Raw genomic sequence first — 14,461 nt, 5'->3', positions numbered from 1 at the left:
AATCAGTGCCTTTTCCTCACAGCCAGCCTGACCAGAGGTGAAAATTAGCAAGTGAAGATGCAAGAGGGGGAAATTAAGGACTGTTTAAAGAAAAACATGGTGGATGGGAGTCAGGCTGGCCTCACAGCTGTACAGACTGAAGTTCTAAGAGGGAAGGAAAAGGCGGGAAAATGAACCTTCCGCTCACAGCTGGGATAATTCCCGTGCCTCAGACTCAAGAGGCTCTACAGTAAACCAATAACCTAAGTCTGAAGGAAGGTTTTATTCCAGAGAGGGAAATTCTTTTGCACCTGAAGGGAAATTTGATTTTATCATTAAAAAAAAAAATGTATAAAATTGGGCATAGGCAGCCTTACTGAGGCTTATTGTCCCTGGAGGCTTTAAAGACAGTCATGAAGACCAAAGTTCCCCCTAAGGTGTGCGCACATGTGTGAGCTCACAAGTTTTGGGATGCCCGCTCAGTTCATTTTAGATCCCACTCAGGTTTAACCAGGAAGGCCTCACTCTGAATGCACATGCATGCACACTGCCTTGAGACTGCCGCCCAGAACAAAACTCATTCTTCACATAGAAAGGGAAAATGAAAGAGGACACTGACAGAGACCCACTTTTTTAGCTTGCCTTTTAAAATGTTTCTTAATGAGCTTTATGTCACCACCCTGTTATATGCTGCCCTCAGCTGTTTTTGGATGAGCGGTGTATAAATGAAATAGATAGATATTTATCTAATATAGGTATAACTCAGGGCCCGTGGGACTGAGAGGATAGGAAGCTGCCATATACTGAGTCAGACCATTGGCCCATCTAGCTCAGTACTGTCTACCCAGACCGGCAGCAGCTTCTCCAAAGTTGCAGGCAGGAATCTCTCTCAGCCCTGTCTTGGAGATGCTGCCAGGGAGGGAACTGGGAACCTTCTGCTCTTCCCAAAGCAGCTCCATCCCCTGAGGGGAATCTCTTACAGTGCTCACACTTCTAGTCTCCTTTTCATATGCAACCAGAGTGGACCCTGCTTACACACACACACACACACACACACACACACACACACACACACACACACGGCATGGTTGAAATGAAGGCCTTGGAAAGGAGATTTAGATGCCATGACATGTCTATACCTAAGAAGATTAGAATCATTCAGACAATGTTTTTTTTCCTGTGACACTCTATGGATGTGAAAGCTGGACTTTGAAGAAGCAAGATAGAAAAAGCATTGACGCTTTTGAACTTGGGTGCTGGAGAAGACTTCTGAGGACACCATGGGCAGTCAGGAAAATAAACAAATGGATCACGGAACAAATCAATCCAGAATTTTCACTGGAGGCACAAATGACCAGGCTCAAACTGTCATAATTTGGACACATGATGCGAAGACCCAGCTCCCCTGAGAAGTCCATAATGCTGGGAAAAGTTGAAGGAAAGAGAAGAAGAGGATGACCAGCAGCAAGGTGGATGAACTTGATGACGACAGCAGTGAATGCATCACCGAGAGACCTTACAGGCCAAGTGGAAGACAGATCATCCTGGAGAGAATCTATCTATGTGGTCGCTAAGAGTCGACACCAACTTGACAGCAGGTAATCTATCTATCCATCCATCCATCCATCCATCCATCCATCCATCCACAAACACACACACCGCTTTTTAACAAAAGTTTCCAGTGTGATTCCCAAAGGTTCCCCAAAAGCTGCAAGACCAGGCTCACCAGGGACATTTATACACAGCAGACTTTACTGAGAGGCATTACTGCAGTCTCAAAGTTGTCCCAAAAAAAGACACAAAAAGTTGATTTTTGTTTAACCCCGGATATAAGTTGAGCTACACTCTCACACACAGTTAAAAGCCCAAATTGTGTGTGAACCGCTCCCCGATAACCCGCAGGGACTTTGGGGGTAAATCTGGCCTATATGTGAACGTATCCCCTCCATTCCGGAGGAGATGCGAGTTAAAGGGTTTTAAAAGTCTTGTGTATAAAACTTCCAGGAAAAGGTTTACCTCAAAACCAACGCAATAGATACTTGGCCAGAATAAAATACACCGGCCCTTGAGTCCTCCAAGACCAGGACCAATGGCTAATACCTTGACTAGATTTGTTAGAGAAAGCCCTCCTGAAATTTAGGAGTCCTTTAGACCTTTAGGAGAAAGAAATTTAAGAGTCCTTTCTCAACCTTGGTTCCTCAGATGGTGTTGGACTACAACTCCCATCATCCCCAGTGGAAAAAGCCTGGGGAGGATGTGAGTTGCAGTTGTCCAAGAATATCTGGAGTACCACAAATTGGAAACCCTTGGTTTTGCTTTAGACTGTTCCCTGAATAGTGCTATTGAGAAAATTACTCTGGATGGCAGCCAATATGTATATCAAACAAATGCTATATATACACCCATGTTTATTCAGATCCATGCTTCAAAATGATAATGTAACCCAATGGAAACACCTCAAAACCCTCATACTGGTCAAAAACAAGTATTTAGTTCTTGCCGCTAAGAGGTCGGCGGGGGCGGGTGTAAAACAGCTCCCTTATCTTGGTTGCTGCAAGGGAGCGCTGCATACATTGCAACAGCAATGTGGTTGCCCTAAAACCCATGCAGGGAGTTCCACAGGCTTCTGTAATGAACGGAAGGGCTTGCTCTGACCAGCTGGTGGAGAAGGTCTCATTGTTTCCTCGGTGCTTTGCTGCTTCAGACACTGGTGTGGAGGAAACACAAGAGCTGGGACTGCCTTTAGAGTATTTGGCGCCCTAGACCAAGTTTGATGTTGGTACCCACCCACCCCCGGCTGAAAAATGCAGGCTCCTCCTGCCTTTAACATGAGCTATGCAGGCTGCCTATTCACCGGGACTGGAGCAAACAGAGAGAGAAGCCTGCAAAACGAGGCTTTGCTCACTCTCTCTCTCCTACCCCCCCCCCACACTCTCTCTCTCTAGGGAGGAAAGGAAATGAGTACTCCCAGCCAGTCAGACTTCTCAGTGGTTGCTTGGAGAGGGAGACATGTGGCACCCCCCAAGAACAGGCGCCCTAGGCGACCACCTACATCTGCCTAGCAGATGGGCCAGCCCTGACAAGAGCACTGATCCACACCCTTGCTATGCATACCTCACTATCACAAGGGGAGTGCTTTTCACTAAAAGCCACCGCAGTACCACGGTATCCGATGTCCCTGAATTGAATTCCTTCCATTAAGCCTCACTGTGGCGTTCCGGCTCATCCCCGGCTGGCAAAGGTGCTTACGGGTGGAGGAGCTTTTAATGATCCTACCTGGCAACCCATCCCTTCTCCGGGAACACCACTGCAAGCTAGGCCAGCTGTCTGCACAATGAGAGGGCTTCGTTTCTCAGGGCATGAATTCATGCTCCAGCAGCAGACAATGAGATCAGGCAGACAGCAGAAGCTACAATTTGTGCAGGGGTGTGTGCAGCAGCAAACAAGAGCTTCCCCGGGGAACCAAATCCACCTCAGCTGCTCTTTATTGCTTCACATGCTCACCAGCCTGAGGACTGGAGCGGGTGCTTAAGGAAGCAACAGGTCTCTCATCCCTTGAGTTACTCCACCTGGGACAGCCATGAACAAATTGAGAAGGGATGTTGTTGTTGTTTTTAACCCCCTGTTGACTTGGCTGGGGCTACATTTCCATAAACCTAAGGTTCCCAGGCCTTGAGTCCCCAGATGTGGTTGGACTACAACTCCCGACATTCACAACAGCCAAAGGATGATGGGAGTTGTAGTCCAGCCCAGATTTGGGAGCCCTTGCTGCGAATGTTTGCTTCCATTTTAATAAAGCTTTGGCATAATTTAACTCACATACTATTCTCACTAAAGGAAGACAGAATCTTAAGTTGAGAGAGAAGCTTACGTTGAGATAAATATCCTTGGCCCGCACATATTATATCTCCTACAATACGACTATTTATATTTATAAATATTTATATAGTGCCTTTCAACAAAAGTTTCCCAAAGTTTCCTCATTCATTCATTCATTCAACTATTTAATGATTGTTTTTATTCTGTGCAATTGTTTTAATGGTTTTTATTCGTTTATATATTTGTTGTGTTTTGGATGGTATCCACCGCCTAGAGATGGACATATCAGGCGGTATATAAATATGATACATAAATAATTTTAATATTTAATAAATTTGTTCTTATTAAAGATACTATTTTAATATTCCCAATTAATAGTAATAAACTATTTTGCTATAATTTTAAACTTTAAAAATAGTAAACTATTAATATTATCGTTAGTACTACTAATATTACCATTTACTATTTACTTATTTAAAATATTTATACCCTGCCCCTTGTTTTATAGCTGCTTCCTGCATAAACACAAAAGTAATCTTATGTAGATTTAACTAAGGGTTTATTCAGAAACAACTCCATTTTCTCCTTCTCTTCTCCCTCCCTTTTAATTTTATTTATTTATTTATTTTAAATATTTCTATACCGCCCAAAACTTGCATCTCTGGGTGGTTTACAATTTTTCCTTTCTGATTCTACCCACCACACTCTCTATGCAGCAAACTTAGGAACATAGGAAGCTGCCATATACTGAGTCAGACCATTGGTCCATCTAACTCAGTACTGTCTTCACAGACTGGCAGCAGCTTCTCCAAGGCTGCAGGCAGGAATCTCTCTCAGCAGCCGTATCTTGGAGATGCTGCCAGGGAGGGAACTTGGAACCTTCTGCTCTTCCCAGAGCGGCTCCATCCCCTGAGGGGAAGATCTTACAGGGCTCACAGTTCTAGTCTCCCATTCATATGCAACCAGGGCAGACCCTGCTTAGCTATGGGGACAAGTCATGCTTGCTCCCACCAGACCAGCAGTCCTCTCCGTTCTAAACAACAAAACATAAAATATAGCTAGACAGAATACAATACCCCTCCAGTTCAATACACACCTCACCTATCAGGGGTGCGGCTCACAAAATCAATATAACAGATAAAACAGTATAAAAGCAATATAAGTCAGCATAAACCATTCTGAGCTAGATGGACCGAGGGCCTGACTCGGTATAAGGCGGTTTCCTATGTTCCTAGGTATTCTTCAATCATTCAACCATCCCTGTTCTGTGCAACCCACCAGAGGCAAGTCATTTTTTGGCCTTTGGGAGATGCTTGGTTAAAGCATTTAGCATAACTTGGTCATGATTTAGAGCCCAACACCGGGGAAGTTAAACTTCAGGATAAATGGACGGGTGCATTGTATCTCTCGCACACAGGTATGCATGATGTGAAATATGGGCATTAAGAGCCATGCGCTGTGTAGCCTGTCATTTCACACACTGTGGTTGTTGGTGCATAGTTTGGATAATCTGCTGTAAAACAATCACGCTTTTCTAGGTATAATCCACGGACAGAAAACAAAAGCCCAACACCCACTCGACTGTTTTCTAGCTACCTTTAATCCGAAAAACAAAAAGGAAAATAAAAGCCTGCACACCGGGCTGTTTTTTCTAAGTATCTTTAATCCAAGCCAGGGGGGCAAACCACCCACCTGGTTTTCACCTCGGTGGGAGACAAGTGATTATAGAGTCAATGAATGCAGTAAACAGAAGAGATTTCAGCCATATGCGATAATTAAGGAGGGATGGTCCTGGGCTGGATGAGAACTGGGGTTTGGCAAATATTGGATATGGGAAGACCACCGTACAACTCAGATATTTCCAAATAACTAATTTATTTGTTGCTTCCAACTCTCTAGGGTGTGTGGGGTGGGGAGAGGTCAGTGCATAGGAACATAAGCTGCTTCCTACTGAGTCAGACCATGGGTCCATCTAGCTCAGTAATGTCTACACAGACTGGCAGCGGCTTCTCCAAGGGTGCAGGCAGGAGCCTCTCTCAGCCTGATCTTGGAGATGCTGACAGGGAGGGAACTGGGAACCTCAGATGCTCTTCCCAGAGTGGCTCCATCCCCCAAGGGGAATCTCTTCCAGTGCTCACACTTCTAGTCTCCCTTTCATATGCAACCAGGGCGGACCCTGCTTAGCTAAGGGGACAAGTCATGCTTACTACCACCAGACCAGCTCTCCTCTCCTAGACCAGGTCTCACGTGGTGGCCCCTTTCTTGTCACTCCAGCCACCTCTACAGGAAGCTAGTGGGTGGGAGATTCTTATTTCCGATGCCCGAGTGGCACCTCCCCTGGGGAACTCTCAACCAGCACTGGAAGTCACCAGTCCTCAAGATTGTTTCCGATGGATACTACCAACGGGGCCTGGAATCCAGCCCCTGGGAAGTAGCCACTGCATCTCCTCCCTCACTCACACAAGGACAAGTCCAGAAGGGTTAAAGGTTGAAGACAGAGAATAGGTTTCCCAGTGAACTAGTTGGCTTTTGAGAGGGGGCTCTGAAAGAGGAATCGCTGCTAGCCTGCCTAGGGGTGGGTACATAGGAAACTGCTTTATACCCTTCTGTTTCAGGAGAGCTGGTCTCAAGGCAGTGGACATGAATTATCCCATTTGCTAAGCAAGGTCTGCCCTGGTCTGCTTTTGGGTGGGCAATTACATTGTCTGTTTCAAGATGTTCCCCTTAGGAGGATGGGGCTGCAGCTCAGTGGCAGAGCATCTGCTTTGCATGCAGAAGGTCCCAATTTCAGTCCTTGGCAGCGTCTCCAAGTAGGGCTGAGAGAGACCCCAGAAACCTTGGAGAGCTGCTGCCAGTCTGTGCTGACAATCCTTAGCTAGATGGATCCATGGCCTGACTCAGTATAAGGCAGCTTCCTATGTATTAAAATTTGTACCAATGGACGGAGAAGGCAGAACTGTCCTCACCTGAGCGTGGGGGAGGGATTCACTCTAGGGCCAGCCCTAGAGAAAGAAAAAGGACTGTCCTAGATCACCACCACCTCACTTCAGGAACTTAATACTTGGCCAAGTTCGCCTGCAGGTAGCCCTGGCATTATTTCTTGGGGTTTCTGCTCCGATTGAGGAAATTCGAGAGAGATCCCCCACCTCAATATGGTTTCCAATATTTTTCACAAGATCAAGCCATTCAATAATCCAGGTTTGCTTTCGAGAGAGCCACCTGGAAATCGATTCCTGGAGACTCCAAGCCCGTTCTGGAGCGCTCTTACTGAAATGCATGGCCTCCCTGCTCTCTTTCTACGATTAAAAAAACCAAGAAATCTGCCGAGGATCAAGGGACCCCGGAATATTGGGAAAGCAGATACGCTGCAGAGCAGCTTGGAAATTCAATTTTGCATTCCCCGTGAAAATGCCTGAGAGCCAAGGCCGCGGCCTTCTGACTAATTCGATTTCCAACCCAGATGCAAAGCCGACGTACTGCTGGGGGATCCTTATCTCAGAGACGGGCGTATTATGAGAAGCTGATGGGGAGGAGATGATAGGGAAGCCGCCTGCACAAGACGCAGGGTACCAACCGTTGGGTCTCTACAGCCATTTCCTCACTCTGGAGGCTGTGCTGGCCACAGCGAGAAATATTAGTTCATTTCTCCGATAGTAGCTCATATTCCACCCCCACCTCTCAAAGAAATTGGCTGTCATCTTTTTTAATTTCCTTTAGCAGCCCTGTGTGCATATTGTCTGACTTGGGTGAGTGAAAAAAACAGGAATTGCTATCACCTTTCCCTCCGAAACCCAATGTCCCGCTGCAGAAGCAACTCCAAGCGTCCAGCCATTCAATACGAAACTACTCTTTATTTGATTTTTATCCCAAACCCCAAAGGAGTGGCCGACCTGGTGTCTGTGCCCGCTACATTTTATCCTCACAACAGCCCTGTGAGGTAGCCTAGGCCAAAGATCACTCAGTGAGCTTTATGACTCAGTGGGAATTTGAACTCGCGTCTCTCTCTTTCCAGGTTGAAACCGGAGTTGCCAAGCTCCAAGCTCCATGCCCTTCAATTTGCTCTTCCTAAAGCAACAAAGACCCCCAGTTCCAGATTTAGGAGTGTACTAATGTACACTACACCTAATGGCGCAGTGGAGAAATGACTTGCCCAGCGAGCAAAGAGATTGCCAGTTTGAATCCATGCTGGTATGTTTCCCCGAAGCGCCTATATTGGGCAGCAGCGACCTAGGAAGATGCTGAAAGGCATCATCTCATACTGTGCGGGAGATGGCAATGGTCAACCCCTCCTGTATTCTACCAAAGACAACCACATGGCCCTGTGGTCGCCACGAGTTGACACCGAACCGAGGGCACAACTTTACTCTACACTGGCTGCCAATAGGTTTCCGGGGAAAATACAAACTGCTGATTATAACCTATAAAGTCCTGGATGGCTTGGACCCAAGGTATTGAAGAGAATGCCTTCTTCTTCATGAACCCAGCCACCGATTAAGATCATCTGGGGAGCCCCAGTTGCAGTTGCCACGGGCTTGGATGGTGGCAACTCGAAACCGGACCTTCTCTAGGGTTGCCCCAGGACTCTGGGACGCGCTTCCTCCTCACGAAATGAAAGCCTCCCCTTCACTGGATGTTTTTAAGAAGGACCTGAAGACATACAGGTGAAACTCGGAAAATTAGAATATCGTGCAAAAGTCCATTAATTTCAGTAATGCAAATTAAAAGGTGAAACTGATATATGAGACAGACGCATTACATGCAAAGCGAGATAAGTCAAGCCTTAATTTGTTATAATTGTGATGATCATGGCGTACAGCTCATGAAAACCCCAAATCCACAATCTCAGAAAATTAGAATATTACATGGAACCAAGAAGACAAGGATTGAAGAATAGAACAATATCGGACCTCTGAAGAGTATACAATGTACTGCGCTTGATTGGCCAGCAAACTCGCCTGACCTGACCCCATAGAGAATCTATGGGGCATTGCCAAGAGAAGGATGAGAGACATGAGACCAAACAATGCAGAATTGCTGAAGGCCTCTAATGAAGCATCCTGGTCTTCCATAATACCTCATCAGTGCCACAGGCTGATAGCATCCATGCCACGCCGCATTGAGGCAGTAATTGCTGCAAAAGGGGCCCAAACCAAGTACTGAATACATATGTATGCTTATACTTTTCAGAGGTCCGATATTGTTCTATTCTTCAATCCTTGTCTTCTTGGTTCCATGTAATATTCTAATTTTCTGAGATTGTGGATTTGGGGTTTTCACGAGCTGTACGCCATGATCATCACAATTATAACAAATTAAGGCTTGACTTATCTCGCTTTGCATGTAATGCGTCTGTCTCATATATCAGTTTCACCTTTTAATTTGCATTACTGAAATTAATGGATTTTTGCACGATATTCTAATTTTCCGAGTTTCACCTGTACCTGTTTCATCAGGCTTTTAGCTTATAAAGCTTTTAAGTTTTAGAGATTGTTTTAATGGTTGCATTTTTAGATGGTGGCCCACCCAGGGACTTGTGTATGGGGTGGTATAAAAATGTGTTGGATGGATGGATGGATGGAATAAGAGATTGGAGAAGGGGAGAATGATCATATGGGGACCAGGAGCTGGGTTAGGGGTTCTTTTTGGTCTGCCCTCGAGAAAACTCTGGGGCTAAAATGTGGCTTGGCCACGGCCATCTTACCATCACTTTCCCCTCCTCCTAGCTTGATCTTTCAAATTCTTGCAAATGTTCCAAATGGAGAGGACAATTGGTCTTGTGACAGCAAGCACAAACTGTCCCCTTCCCTAAGCAGGTTCTACCCTGGTTTGCATTTGAATGGGAGACTACATGTGTGAGCACTGGAAGATATCCCCCTCAGGGGATGAGGCCATAGCTCAGTGGAAAAGCATCTGCATGCTTGCCTGAAGAAGGCTCCCAGTTCCCTAACTGGCAGCATCTGCAAGACGGGGCTGGGAGACTCCTGCCTGCGGCCTTGGAGAAGCTGCTGCCAGTCTGTGCAGACAATACTGCGATAGGTGGACCAAGGGTCTGACTCAGCATAAGGCAGCTTCCTATGTTGCTAACTGCCAATTGGAAGCATGCCTAGCTCTCCTGCGAGTTACTGCAACCCGGATGAGGATCATGTGAACTAGTCTATAAGATTTTAAAGTTGGTAGGAGTCTTTAAGGCCTTTTCTTCCAGCTCCTGGTTCATCTCTATGGGAATCTACGCCTCTCGATGGGAAGAATTCCTAGTATCACCTGCGAGAGAGAGAGAGAGAGAGAGAGAGAGAGAGAGAGAGAGAGAGAGAGAAGGAAGGAAGGAAGGAAGGAAGGAAGGAAGGAAGGAAGGTATTGCACTCTTATGCTCTTTACCCTTTCGGCAGATAAGAAAATAGCTTTTAAGAGCTGGAAGCAGCCGGGCAATTCAAATAGTTTACCAAATGACAGAATCCAATGTGCCAACCCTGTTGTTCAATCATTGGCGGGATGATTGTTATGGATTGTAATTTGTTAACCTTCTGGTAGCAACCAAGATCGTATTGACTCAGCATCAAAAATCACATCTGCTCCACCTACGATGGAATTGCCACTAAAGGCTTTGGAAACAGCACAGACAGACACGCCAACCGATCCAATTTGTGACGGAACTGGACAGACAACAGGTCAAATTTGGCCAGAGAAGGCTGCTGCGTATTACTGGCAAATCCCACACTGCCGTCCCCAGGTTGTGTCTGGCCCACAATCACTCCCCCACCCCTCACCCCGCCCGCAGCTTTTGGTCATGAGAACGGGCCCAGTTGGTCGCACCTGTATGAATGAGGGTTGCCAGGAATTGGCAACCATCTCCAAGCAATTATTGAAAGCAAGCCTAGACAATTAAATGGCTTGATATTTGCGGGAGTGGGGTGTTGGAAGAAATATTGGGGTGGGGGAGATCTCCAGAAATAGTTGCAGTCAGAGTTAGTCGACCTATGAACTCAGGTCTCGGACGACAGAACAGCTGCAGAACCAGAGGGACTAAAAATGAGAATTTTTTAGCTTGCAGATAAGATTACAAGGCAAAAAGAAGTTCAATCTAAGTTTATAGGCACAGGGCTTTTCCAGTGGATGTCTCCATCTTTGAGATACAGGAGCAACATATGATCAGCATACAATGGTATTAAATAATTCTCTATATTATGCCACTTAAGAAGGCAAAGAAGGTGGCATCTGACGTAGCTCCAAGAAGCATTAAACGTTACTAAAAGTTACTACCTTCGTATGGATTTGTGCCCCAGTATAAAAGAACATGGAATACATCTTCCGACCCTTGGTGGCATTGCACAGTGGAAACTTGGAACAGATACATGGAGTCTGAGTAAGGTCCATGTATAGATTTTGACTATATAGCTCAAGATACACCTTAAAATGGAATTTCTGGACTTTGAAAGAGACTTTGTTTATATATTTATATGCGGCTTTTGTGTGTTTGTTTGATTGATTGATTGTTGTATTAAGTGCCGTCAAGTCGGTGTCAACTCTTAGCGACCACATAGAGAGATTCTCTCCAGGATTATCTGTCTTCAACTTGGCCATTAAGGTCTCTCAGTGGTGCCTTCATTGTTGTCCTGATCGAGTCCATCCACCTTGCTGCTGGTCATCCTCTTCTTCTCTTTCCTTCCACTTTTCCCAGCATTATGGAATTCTCAAGGGAGCTGGGTCTTCGCATAATGAGTCCGAAGTAGGATAGTTTGAGCCCGGTCGCTTGTTTTTAGTGTATGTTTAGTAGAAAGTTTTTTGGCAGTTGGGATCAGTATCTTGATATTGATGAAGTGACATTATTTAATATTTATAGCTGATTAAACTGCGGGATCACATCATCCGATCTATTTATATAGTTTGATTTGTTTCTATTTGGGGTTCTTTTTTGGTATAATACTTGGTTTGTGAACCTCCAGGAGGTTCTTACTTCATTGTGGTTATATCAAAAGGATAAACATGGAGGCCACTGAGCCTTCCCAAAGCCCCAGAAGACAAGAGATCATCCTTCAGAGAGGCACACAGCTGTTGCTTACTCCAGTGGAAAAAACGAGAACCAAAAAAACAAGAACCGAGGGAGTAGACCGGCTCCCACCTGCCTTCATTCTGTGCAATTAAGCATCCTTCTCACACAGTCCAGCCTCCTTCCTTCCTTCCCAAGGTGAAAGGCTGCACTCCACATCCACTGCAGCCGTGGGCTCCAAGAAAGCCTGGCTTGCTCAGAGTTCACCAGCCCCTCTGTGCTAGCTCCCCAAAGTGCGGGAGGGAAGGATAATTAAGCAGACAAAGGACACAGAGCTTTAATCTACACCAGGCTATTAGGAAATCAATTAACAAGACACCAATTCAAAAGCTCGCAGCCAAGCAAGGCCCCAGGGCCTCCCAGGGGGATGCCCGGCCTCACAGCCTGATCAGCAATTACTAGTTCAAACAGTGTATAGTGGAGGAGGAGGAGGAGGAGGAGGAAGGGAGGAGGAAGAGGAAGACTCTTCTCTCCTGCCACACTGGTTTTGCTATCACAAGTAAGAGAGCTGGCCTTGCGGTGAAGTTGTGCCGTTGAGTCGATGTCGACTCCTGGCGCCCACAGAGCCCTGTGGTTGTCTTTGGTAGAATACAGGAGGGGTTGACCATTGCCTCCTCCAGCACAGTATGAGATGATGCCTTTCAGCACCTTCCTACATCGCTGCTGCCCGATAGAGGTGTTTCCCAGTCTGGGGAACACATCAGCAGGGATTTGAACCGGCAACGTCTTGCTTTTGGTAGCAAGCACGTATTGTCCCTTTTTGCTAGAGTCCACTCTGGTTTGCATTGGAATAGGAGACATGTGTGAGCACAGGAAGAGATTCCCCTTAGTGGATGGGGCCGCTCTGGGAAGAACAGAAGGTGCCAAGTTCCCTCCCTGGCAGCATCTCCAAGATCGGGCTGAGAGAGACTCCTGCCTGCAACCTCGGAGAAGCCGCTGCCAGTCTGTGAAGACAATCCTGAGCTAGAGGGACCAATGGTCTGACTAGGTATATGGCAGCTTCATATATTCCTAAGCAGGGAAGCCCACAGGGATATAGGAAGCATTATACTGAGTTGGGCCACCGGTCCATCTAGCTCAGTATTGTCTACCCAGACTGGCCGCGGCTTCTCCAAAGCTGCAGGCAGGAATCTCTCTCCGCCCTATCTTGGAGATGCTGCCAGGGAGGGAACTTGGAGCCTTCTACTCTTTGGCTCCATCCCCTCAGAGGGGGAATCTCTTCCAGTGCTCACACTTCTAGTCTCCCATTCATATGCAACCAGGGCAGACCCTGCTTAGCTAAGGGGACAAGTCATGCTTGCAATCACCAGACCAGCTCTCACCCCAGCCGACCTCTTTCTGCTACACAATTCTCCCCTCTACTACCTGGAGATACTGCCAGGGAGGGAACCTGGGACCTTCTGCATGCCAAGCACGTGTTCTTTCATGGAGCTATGAGCTCTTGGGAACATAAATGATGCCACGTAAGAACAGCCCTGCTGGGTCAGGACCAAGGGCCATCTAGCCCAGCATCCTGTTTTCTACAGTGACCCACCAGCTGCCTCTGGGAAGCCCCCAAGCAGGAGATGAAGGCATGCCCTCTGCACCTGGTAACCAAAGCATTCTGCCTGAGTCTAGTCACCGGTGATAGACCCCCATCTCCATGATTTCCCCCCTAAGCCCACTTAAAACCCTCCATGCTAGTGGCAATCGCCCCATTCCGTGGCAGAGAATGCCACAGATTAATTTTGCACTGTGTAGGGGGGGGAAAGTGATTTCCTTTTGTCAGTCCTAAATTTCCTGGCAATCGGTTTCGTGGGATGACCCTTGGTTGTAGTGTTGTGAGAAAAGGAGAAACATTTCACTCTCTCCACACAGCCGCCTAATGGCGCAGCGGGGAAGTAACTTGCTTAGGAAGCAAGAGGTTGCTGGTTCGAATCCCCGCTGGTATGTTTCCCAGACTATGGGCAAGACCTACATCGGGCCGCAGCAGTCTAGGAAGATGCTGAAAGGCATCATCTCATACTGCGCGGGAGGAGGCAACGGTCACCCCGCCCCGTATTCTACCAAAGACAACCACAGGGCTCTGTGGCCGCCAGGAGTCGACACCGACTGGATGGCACAATTCTCTACACACCATGCATATTTACAAGCCTCTAGCATGTCTCTCCTTAAGACGCCTTTCTTCTGAACTAAAATGCCCCAGATGTTGTAGCCTGGCCTTGTCAGGAAGGTGCTCCAGGCCCCATATTTATAATTAAGACGTGCACATAAGACTGCAGCTTCAATGTAGATGTGAAAAATACTGATATTTGGGGAGCTTTCGGAAGAAACACATACTCCTCCCACCACCCCAGCCAGCCCTCTGGTGCAGAAACGAAGAAGAGAAAAGGTAAAAGACCCAACAGCATACCAACGGGAGTGCGAGAAATAGTTGAAAATGCTGGCTGGGAGCACAGATCAAAACAGGCTGGTGATGGCTGCAGGCTATTGCTTTCTCCCAGCCACCCAGACCTCTTCAGTTCAAATCCCTGCCTAGCCTGGAGGCTCACTTCTTCTGGGAGCCAGCCCCTCTGCCCAACCTTACCCCACAGACTTATTTGCGAGGATAAAGCAGGAGCCGTAACAAAGCCCTGCTCT

The 14,461-nt window shown here is 46.8% G+C and overlaps 1 protein-coding gene across 1 annotated transcript in view; it reads right to left on the bottom strand.

The window, feature by feature from the left end:
* Window positions 1–388, bottom strand: part of CACNA1B (calcium voltage-gated channel subunit alpha1 B) — a 288,951-nt gene extending 288,563 nt beyond the window's left edge. Inside the window, exon 1 of the mRNA XM_053281907.1 lies at window positions 357–388. The gene's annotated coding sequence lies outside the window, so the exon portion shown is untranslated. The remainder of the gene's footprint in view (window positions 1–356) is intronic.
* Between the last annotated feature and the right edge of the window lie 14,073 nt (window positions 389–14,461).

The sequence above is a fragment of the Hemicordylus capensis genome, chromosome 17, assembly GCF_027244095.1.
Source record: "Hemicordylus capensis ecotype Gifberg chromosome 17, rHemCap1.1.pri, whole genome shotgun sequence".
In the NCBI taxonomy this organism is placed as follows: Eukaryota; Metazoa; Chordata; class Lepidosauria; order Squamata; family Cordylidae; genus Hemicordylus; species Hemicordylus capensis.
This window is presented reverse-complemented; position numbering and strand designations above follow the sequence as displayed.